Source organism: Arachis ipaensis, chromosome B06 (assembly GCF_000816755.2).
Source record: "Arachis ipaensis cultivar K30076 chromosome B06, Araip1.1, whole genome shotgun sequence".
Lineage (NCBI taxonomy): Eukaryota > Viridiplantae > Streptophyta > Magnoliopsida > Fabales > Fabaceae > Arachis > Arachis ipaensis.
In genome coordinates this window covers 88,680,340-88,691,217 of record NC_029790.2, presented here as the reverse complement: position 1 = coordinate 88,691,217, position 10,878 = coordinate 88,680,340, and the positions used below count along the sequence as shown (strand labels likewise).

At 39.4% G+C, this 10,878-nt stretch overlaps 1 long non-coding RNA gene across 1 annotated transcript; it reads left to right on the top strand.

The window, feature by feature from the left end:
* On the top strand, positions 8,934 to 9,943 carry LOC107604646. Its single transcript, XR_001612325.2, has 2 exons — positions 8,934 to 9,149; positions 9,655 to 9,943. It is a non-coding gene; the product is annotated as an uncharacterized LOC107604646 (long non-coding RNA).

The following is a 10,878-nucleotide window of genomic DNA, read 5'->3' as shown; positions in this document are numbered from 1 at the left end:
TTGTAGAACAACCCCCTCCAAACAAAGGTTGAAAAACAACATGAGCAAAGTCAAATCATTCAACACAAAACATTAAAGACTCAAAGGCTGCCTAAATGGCAGCCCAAGAGTTTAAAGTGTTTGTTGAGTTGCTAGGAAGCAATTAAATGTCAGAGAGTCAATGATGTGGCGGAAATTGGCGGGTTAAGAAATTATTATAAGAGATACGTTGCAAGTACAGTTCTTAACCAACAAAAATCTGCCTATCAATTTAGAAAGGTTGTCACAAAAATTAGAATTAAAATACTGGGAGTATGAATCCCAGGTCGTTTCCCAACGAGTTGTAAAAAGGCGTGCTATTTTATTAATCAGATGTTTTCAAAAAATGGTTTTGAGTTTGATAACAGGAAATTAAATCAGAGAATTTATGTAATTTAAATAAAAATCTTGACCGGGAGTAGATTAGTTGGAAAGTCTATCCTTGTTGGAGTTCTCTCAAGATTAATTGATAATTGAAGGTTGTTCTACTCAGTTATCCTTTACCAGATAAAGGAAAGTCAAGCAAGTTGGAAGTCAATTTCTATTCACAAGTTCTAATCCTCTCCCTTGGGAAGGATTAGTGTTAGTGATTAGAGGGCGATCCAACGATAAACCCAATTACAATTTTTCTCTTGAGCATTCCAACTCAAGATTCTCCTTTCAATCAACTCTCAATCAAGTTATAGAACTACTCGCTCATTATGAATGTAAACTTCACAAAATAAGAAAGGGAAATAAAGAAAGACATGATAAATAATAACCAAAAGGATCAATTAAAAATAGAAATAGTTCTTGTATTAATAAATTCTAAAAATAATCCAATAGTAACTCTGAATAAATTAAGGATATGAAAGAGTAAGTGACAAGTAAGGAAACAAACTAGAATGATGAAGTCTTGGCGGAGGTAATAACTCTTCTCAATATCCCAATCCAAAAATTAATAAAAACAAAATCCTAAGAACTATGAATGTGTAGAGAGAAAACCTAGAGGAGGAGTAAAATTAGATCTAAAACTAAAATTATGCAGAATGAATGTCTCTCCTTGATCTCTGCATGTTCCCTGGCTCTAATATGCTTTTTTGGGCCGAAAACTGGGTCAAAATATGGCCCAAAATTGCCCCCAGCGAATTCTGCAAATTCTACAGATCGTGCACGTCACGCAATCGCGTCATCCACGCGTTCGCGTCATCTAGCGTTTTGCCTTGCCACGCGTGCGCATCGTCCACGCATTCGCGTCACTTGTGCAGTTTCCAATTCACGCGTTCGCGTCAGGCACGTGAGCGCGTCACTCCGATTTCTCCATTTAGCGCGGTCGCGTGAGCCATGCGTTCGCGTCGCTTCTCAATGGTCATCTCCTTGATTTCTTGTGTTCCTTCTATTTTTGCAAGCCTCCTCTCCAATCTCCAAGTCATTCATGCCCTATAAAGCCTGAAACACTTAACACACGGATCATGGCATCGAATGGAATAAAGGAGAATTAAAAATACATAATTAAAAGTCTCTTAGGAAGCAAGTTTTCAACCATGGAGTAATTTTGGGAAGGAATTGTAAATACATGCTAATCATATGAATAAGTGGGTAAAGATTTGATAAAACCACACAATTAAACACAATATAAACCATAAAATAATGGTTTATCATTCAACCACAGATAATTACAAAAGCTGACAAGTTCAATAAAGTCCACAAGTCGGACTATACCAAATACAAAATAAAGATCTAAAGAAATCATCAAGGATCTGAAGTCGCATTGGCAGCGGCACCCTTAGGAGGAGGAGGCACGGTCGAGATTGGGGTAGCATTAACAACTCCATCCGACCCAGTCAGAACCTCAACATCAGGCTTGGGCTCAGGAGGGACCACCTTGACAGATGGGGTCGTAGAAGCTGAAGCTGCAGCAGACTTGGCCGGTGGCACATGGGGAGGACCCTCATCTTCATCATCAAGGGCAGGCACAATCTTGCCATCCTCCACCACGTTGTCCATACTAAATAAGGTGAGGTCGAGCTCGGGAGCAAGAACCCGGACTTGAGCCTTTAAATTCTCATACATCTCGGTCATGCTGCTCACCATATGCCCCTGGAGCTCGGCATAGTCATCCTGTGCAGATTGAAGCCTTTCCTTAGTCTCCAATAGCTCGCTATATGTGCGGGTATAGCTCTCTTTGGACTTCTTGGCCATCTCCTCGGCCAAGTTGGTAGACGCCTCAACAGTAGTAGCTCTGGACTTCTCCTTTTTAATATCAAGCTCCAACTTAGCCACCCTAGCATCCAGCTCATCTTTCAAAGCCTTGATCTTGTCATACTCAGATTTAACATCCTCCATGAAGGCTTTGGTAGCACGAATCGGGGACTCCTGGACAACTCGGGATAAGGCCGCACCAAGATTGGCCATCCGAATAATATTGCTTGTTATAAAATCAAGATGGTGAGGGATAGACACATCATCAGTTGAAACTTGACCATAAGGAGCAATGAGCTCCATAGCAAAATCCACACCATCAAACTCTTTGTCATCCAAGTTGTAAGTTTCAGTAGTCTTTTGCTTTTTAGTAGGGGTGTGCATGGACCGGCCCGGCCCAAAGATCCGGCCCAGCCCCAAACACTTTAGGGGCTAATTTGGTGTGATTTCACCGGATCTAGGGCCGAGTAAGGGTCTCAAAAATAGACCCGGTCATTATTTTGGGTCGGGTCCGGGCTATATAGCTCGGGTCATCCGAACTCGGCCCGGTGGCCCGATCATCATACACAATTAATATTTTGTGTTATTAGTGATGGATGATAGCTATTTTTATGTGGAATTTAAGTATTGTAAACCTTAATATTTTGTGTTATTAGTTATTATAAGACTATAAGTTAATATTTTATGTTTAAAATGCATAAGATTTTAGACTAATGCATAATATTGTGTTATTTGTATTGATTTAAATATTTGGTGTTATTAGACAATATTAGTATTGATTATGGTTATACTTTAATTTCAGAGAAGAGTTACTTCTTGTTATATTTTTCTAAGTGAATTTTACCATGTCAAATAATGGTTTGAGTCTTGGAAATTTGGATATTTTCACATGCTAGCTTATAAAAAAGTATCAAGGTAATGTAATGTTAATGGCCCGGTTTTTGCCCGATTTTTACCCGGTATAATCGTGGCCCGAAAGTTTACAGGTTTCATCGGGTCTAGGGTCGGGTTCGGGTCTAATAAATAGGTCCGATATATATTTCGGGTCGGGTCTAGGTCACATCAAACCCGGTTTTACCCGGCCCATGCACACCCCTACTTTTTAGGATGGGGGCCAGCAGAAGTAGTGAAGAGACAGCACCAGAGGTCGTCTGGGACGGGTCGGACAGAACTGACCGAACACGCGGAGTCGGGATAATCTTTCTCGGGCCCTGAGACTAAACTCGCGATTGTTTGGGAGGCAACTGTGCCGAGGACCCCTCTCCCGAAGTCTTCTGCGACAAATTCTGGGTAGCCACGACCTTCTTGGCCTTGCGAAAAGACTTCATAGAATCTGAAGATTTCACCATCTCTGAAAAGGAAGCTAGAAAAACAGTTACAATAATAGATGAAGGCAAAATCCCAAGTCAATACAAAAGGACAATTTTCACAAAAGAAGAGCTCGGGCACTACCTAGCTCGGCATAGAGGAGGGAAGGATCTCCTAGAAATCTCTTTGTTTCAAGATGAGGAGGCTCTCCCCAGTGCTCCTCTAAAACATTCACAAAAGCTTATTCCACCTCATCTAAACTCTCCCAAGGATATTTAAGGACTATAGGCTCTTTTTGCCACCATACAGGAAAGTTCGGCTCATTATTTTCATCTAAAAAGAAAGGGCGAGCATCCTCAACAGCTCGGACCTTAAAGTAGTAGTTCTTAAAATCCCAAAAGGACTCATCAAACATCGAAAACACTTTCTTCCCCTGAGTAGCTCGAAAGGAAATCCAAGAAGCTTTTTTCTTAGCCACCCCCGGTTTTGTCAAAACAAAGAGATAAAGAAAAAGATGAATGATAGGTCGGACACCCATTTCTTGGCACAGTAACTAAAAGATCTTTATAAAGGCCCAAGAGTTCGGATGAAGCTGAGAAGGGGACACATTACAGTTCCACAAGAGTTCGGTCTCAAAGGCAGTAAAAGAAATAGTAATATTTAGCAAGGAAAAAAAAGTAAAAGGGACACTCTTCCCGACCTAATGGAGGGAAGCTAACCCTCTCCTCAGGGTCAGGCGACACCAATTCATAATTCTTCTCATCCTCCCTATTACTACAAATCCTATGAAACCTCCTAAGTTTCTCACATTACTCGGGGTCGGCAACAGTAACATACATCAACACTATAGAGTCTAACCAATCGGCCATACCAGCAGGGACCTTGGTGGACATCTTGACAATGTTCTTACGAGAAGACATAAAGCAACTACACCTACAACAAGAAAAACAAAAGGAGTCACTACCAAAACAACTCGGACAGCTACAGAAAATGAAGGAACAACTAATAAGTAACAAGTACGGCAGCAAAAGGGTACCCCAGGATTCATGTAAAACAAAGAAAACAAACACCAAAAAAAAAAAAGAAAAACTCAGGGGCACCCTTTGGAGGCAGCACAGATGCAGAAGAGACACATAGGAAGATCAAAATCCTGGCCCCATCACCAAAAAGGAAGAAGGTCCACCTAAAGCACCTATATTTCCCCAAACCAAGCAACGAAGACCAAAAGGTTGCAACTTCAAAGAAGCATAATCACCAAAAAGCCCTCAAATAGCAAAAGCTTTGTACAAGAAAAGCATGCAACAGTAAAGTGCAGAGAAGCACGACAATCAAAAAGCATAATATAAAAAGGAGCGAAGTAAGAGCACCAACCTGCGGAAGAAGCTAAACGAGCAATACTGCAAGCCATGAACAAACTTCATCCAAGGTAATGGAAGCTCCAAAGGTCCAAGAAAGGGACGATCTTAAAGAAGAAGGAAAGGTAGCTCCTTTCGCTGGGCAAAAGAAATGCAAAGAGTGAACTTCAGGAAGAATAACGAGCTCAGGGGTAAGATTGAAGGATGAAACAGAAGGGAGAAGGAACTGAAACTAAGAGCAAAACCTCTTCTTTGATTTCAAACGAAGGTTTAAAAAGGGAAAAGAAACGGAAAAACAAATTGAAAACCCTATTAATGAGGTTTTTAAAGGCGCTCGCACGTTCCCAAAGAAGCTAATAGCATCCCAAAAATGCGCCGCAAATTAAAAAAGCTAAAAACGCTTCGCATTTAAGAAAGCAACGCTAAAGATTCGTTCAAAGAGGAGCTGCTCTGAACCCACCCAAACAAATGCTTGAACACGACTTCCTCTAAGGGATCGAAGCCTAGAAGCATGACCTCATGAAGAAGATCGAAGCTCAAGCAGGGGCATTGTTCATACTCTGAACCGAGCTATAAGGTCCGGGTTGGACGAAGATAAAAACGACCGACATGTTCTAAAGTTGGTCCGCCTCTGACCTCTGCGTAAAGAGCTCAGCCAAATTACTATTGAGGCCCAACCGACCCAGAGCAGAAGGTCGCAGTGCACCTGAAGGCGGCTGACCAAAAGATAGGTGATTTCATCCACAAAAAAATAAGATAAAATAACAAACTTATCTTAAGGGAGGTCACTCTACACTACTATAAATATACTGGAGTACCCAGGTATAACTCACACTCTGATTCTACAAAAAACCTGCATAAAGCCCATGCTAACTTAAGCATCAGAGTCTCTTGCAGGTACCACCACCCTTCAGTGACCAAGGATTAGCAGCACATCAAGACCCAACAAGTCAGATGCAACAGCTCCGGCCACATCAGAAGATCTCATCCGAGATCGACCTTCAGTTTCAGGTAACCCTCAGAACAATATCCTAATAAGTTTTGCTTGTTTGAGTTGTGTGATTATTTCTAATTTTTCTATAAAATAATTCAGATTTTTTCAATGTTCAAACTCACTTTTTCATCTCGATAAACCTTTACCTAATAGAAAATATCCAAGCAAAGATTCATAACTCAAGTAACAAAAAGCAAAAAGTATCTAGAAACAAGAAAGACATATACAAACAAAAGTATAACTTTATGTAGTTCCATTCCTATAGAATCTTTCAATCACATTTGCATTTGGTTACATTCCAAGATGAAAATGAAAAAAGGACATGAGAATCACTTTAAGGATATTGTTAATAGAAAGGGATAAGTATTGTTTTGGTCCCTAACGTTGAGGGTCAGAATCGAAACCGTCCCTGATATAACTTTTGACTTAAAATCGTCCTTAATGTTGCATTTTATTTTAAAATCGTCATTTCTAATAAAATTTTTTAATTTATTCCTAAACTACCCCTACTATATTAAAAAATTATAAAATTTAAAAAATAAAAGAAAACGCGCCTATTTTCTTACTTCTGCTTTCTTGCTTTCTATTTTTTGCTTTCTTGTTTCTGCTTTCTTATTTTCTGTTTCTGCTTCTTGGTTTGGTGTTGTTGCTGTTGTTTGGTGTTCTTGGTGGTGGTGTTTGTGTTGGTGGTGGTGTTTGTGTTGGTGTTGGTGGTGGTGGTGGTTGTGGTGGTGGTGGTGGTAGTGGTGGTGTTGGTGTTGGTGTTGGTGTTGGTGTTGGTATTGGTGGTGCTGGAGGTGGTGGTGGTGTTGGTGTTGGTGTTAGTGGTAGTGGTGGTGGAGGAGGTAATTGTGTTGGTAGTGGTGAGGGTATTTTTGTCCAAAAAAATTAAAAGGACGATTTTAATACAAAAAAAAACGTTAAAGATGATTTTAAATCCAAAATTACAATGGGGACGGTTTCGATTTGGACCCTCAACGTCAGGGACCAAAACAATACTTATCCCTAATAGAAAATATTTGAACAAAGATAACAATAAGCACTTATAATTAATAACTAAGAACTTAGGGTTGAGAAGAAGATTGAGGAGGTATAAGAGCCACATGGATTTGTGGTTCAACAACATGAAGCAACCCAGTGGCCAACCTTTTAGTCAAGTCTTCCTCTTGCCACTTCACCATGTCAGCAGCATATCTACTCGCACAGTACACTCCGATGGCCGTTGCTGCCATTCTGTAAACATTGGTAGTTACCAATCGAAGTGACATGGAAAGAATGGTAGCAAGAGGTCCACCTATAGTTCCTTACTTGACAACTAGGAGGCCGGTTTTGCAGACCATCGCAGAGCTGGACAGCAGCCACACTCACACCATTCTGGCACCCTCGCACTTCTGTTCTGACTTTGCGACCTGGTCTAGTTATTGTTCAAAGGAGCGAAGAGAGCTTCCAGCTGTGGTGCTTCCACCATCCATCATAGTGCCTCAACTAATAGCAATGGGTGACTAAGCTTTAACAAGGAGAAGAACAACAAAAAGAAGAAGATAAAGAGGACTAAGAAGACAAGAAGAAGGAAAATGGAGGTTGATGAAGAAGGACCTAAGTTAGATAAATAATGAGAGAAAATTAGGGTTTTAGGAATCAAATTGGATATAAATACAACTCTTGCTACGTCAGCTAACCGTTGCAGCGACTAACGTGGTAGGGAGGGTGCCACTTCAGCACTCTGTTTGTCCAGTCATTGCCGAAAAAAGTCAAAAGACTACATTAGTGTCCGAACCTAAATCTAAAAGCCCACTATACATAATTTTAAATTTCGAAGACCAAGACGGATAATTACATTATAGGAATTTACTATACTAAATACTATTTGGTGGGAGAGACTCCAACATACATATGTAATCTAGCATTTAAAGATTTTGGACCCTTTGATGTTTGATCAATTAATACTACCAAAAAAAATTATCCAGCGTCTCAAACAAAGTAGCTATGATGCATATATATATTATAGGAAAAATATATATATGTATATTTGTGACTTAGTTACTGAGCTGCTGACTAGGGTTTGTGGCGGCCACGGTAACTCGCGCTCTCTCTCAATGCGTTAGCTACAACACATTACACATTATCCGCATTTTCGTTATAATAGCAGCTTGTTCTATTTGCAGAATAATTCTTCAATCTAATATTTATTGTCCCTCAAGCAGTCGTTCACATTTTCTTCTACCTACAAGGCTCAGTAGATTGAAAATTATTCTTTCATTTTCGGATTATGATATATAACTATTTGCATCATGCATCATTGCCGGCTTTTCTATTATCTTCTGTGTGATTTGGGAATAACATCTTGATTATGCGGAAATCAGAGCTAGGAAGCTGATAAAAAAGTTTTCAACACTGTAGATTCTCTTTTGACTTTCACGGAATGTATGCCTCTTTGAGTAGCCTTATGAAAATAATCAGTTTCATATGTGGCTTAGTTAGGGGGCGGACATCAATCGGAACCAAATTAGCTTTTGGGGTCCTTTGAGAGAGGCCTCTTGAAGGGACTCTCTAGTCTCATATTGATTATCACTCAAGGAGCCTTTCACATTTTGTCTAACTTTTTTATTCAAGTGTACATTGGATTGAAAATTCTTGCAGTTTCATATTTTAATTTGTTGCTTAGTATAGGACTATTCACTTCATTGCCTGCTTTTCTATTATCTGCTTTGGGGTTTAGGAAGACCTACTATTTTCTGCCGATGGAAAAAGTTTTCAGCAACATAATTCTCTTATAGTGAAGTTCTTAACCAAGTAATGTAACCTATGCCTCTTTGAGTAGCCCTATGAAAATAATCAATTTCATATGTGGTTTAGTTAGGGGGCGGACAGCAATTGGAACCCAATTAACTTTGGGATCCTTTGAGAGAGGCCTTTTGAAGGGACTCTGCAAGCTCATTGATTGTTCCTCAAGCAGCCTTTCACATTTTCCCTACCTTTTTTATTCTTAACAAGGCTACAATGGATTGAAATTTCATTTTTGCGGTTTCGGATTATAATATGTTGCTCTGTATATGATCAGTTGACTATATGAACCCACCAATGCAGGTAAGTTTCCAACATTAGTGACACATCAGGAATCCTTAGAGTCAAAAGTTAATGAAACAAAAGCAATGGTGAAGTTTCAACTTAAGAAAGTTCTTTGCATGGGTGTTGCTGTTGGAAATTGCTCAATGGAGGAGAAACAGATATTCCAGAATGTACAACTCAGTGTCAATTTCCTTGTTTCATTATTGAAGAAAAACTGGCAAAATGTAAGTTTGACTGTTCGAGGCCTTATATGAGTATCAGTATTAAGGTTCTCAATATTGGAGCATTAAGTTTGAGAGTCTTTTGGGCTTTTGGTTTAAGTATACAAAATTTTGGGTCTTATTTGAAACTGTTTGTTCTATCCAAGATAAGATATAGGCAAGCTAATTAATCTCAGCGTGAGATGTGTTTATTTCATGATGTCAATATATTCTATTATATTAACAAGCATGAATATATTTGAAATTGTTCTATTACTGCCCGTTGATGTGTTCATAAAAAAGCTTAGGCAACTACACGTATCTTTTAAGTGATGTCTTTGTAGCCAAATGCTGGCAGCGTGATGTTGAATAGGCACTAACTTAGTCTCGTTGTTAAGCAGAGAATCATTTTCAACTACCTTTGTTTTGATTTGAAAAGGAATGCTGTCTTTGAAAAGTGATGTCTTTATTTTATTTTTTTAATTTTTTGTTAACCGTCTTTTCATTTATGTTTTGTTTGTTGAAACAGGTGAGATGCTTGTACCTCAAGAGTACAATGGGGAGTGCAATCCGCGTATTTTAGATTGTTTAGATATGGGTAGTTTGCATTGGCTAAACCTCATGAGTTGTGGACATGTTAACGGGATGTTATTGCTGACAGTTAATGCCCCCATTTTTTTTTTCTGACATTCTTAAGATTCTTTGATATCAATTGTTTTATGATAATCCTTGTTTTCTGTGTCATTAATGACTGGCCACAAAAGATTCATAGATGTATTTGGTTATTTGAATTTTATTCCGTGTTAGCTTTTTATTTTTATGATAGGTTTCTCTTAGAAGTGGAAGAAACAAAGCACATACGAAATTAGAATAAAGTGGACGTCAAAACATTCTTCCCATTTTTTTTGTTCTTTTGGTCAAACCCCATTCCCCCACCCCCGGCGGGTTCTGGGTGGTGAAAATTGCCTCGTATTCCATAGTGGACACGAAAGTTGTATATCAGAAGATCAATCCTACAGGGCACTGGTGGTAACATCTGTAAATGTAACTTCAAGCCCTGGGAAATAATACTTTATATTTTGGTGGGAGGGAGAGGGAAAGGGAGATTTGGATTGAATTTCATTTTAGAGGGTAAAGTGTGACCTCTCACTATTTATTTTATAGGTGGAACCAATAATAAATATGAGAGAGAAACCATTTAAGGGTAGAAAATTATATTTTACTTTCTAAAATACAAGAGGAGGAGGAGGGAGGGGGTTAGAGGGGTTTTTTTTGTTTTGTTTTGTTTTGTTTTTTTTTCAAATACCCGAAAGAAAGTGCAAGACAAGCAACTAAAAAAGAAAAATAGTCAGGGCTAACTAGTGCCCCTTTATCTGGGAGTTCCTAGACAACCCTCTGCAAGTGTAGGGCAGATATGAGCGGTTGGCAACTTGGCATGTCAAAGATGTGAGTTCCGAGAGGTAGCTCTTGGCCCTTCCTTGCTAGAGTATTAGCTGCGAAGTTGGCTTCCCGAAGTGTGTGCACCCATTCTATATGCTATAGGCGACTCGAGAGGATTCTGATATCTTCCAGGAGAGTTTTGCAAGGGTGTGAGGAAGGGACTCCCTCCTTTATGAACTGAATTGCCATGGACGAGTCCGTCAAAATAATAAGCTTTTGATAACCACTAGCCGTAGCTATATGGAAGCCTTTGACGATGCCCCAGAGGTCAGCTTGCATTATGGTGCGGCTTCCAAGATTGCAGGAAAAGTTC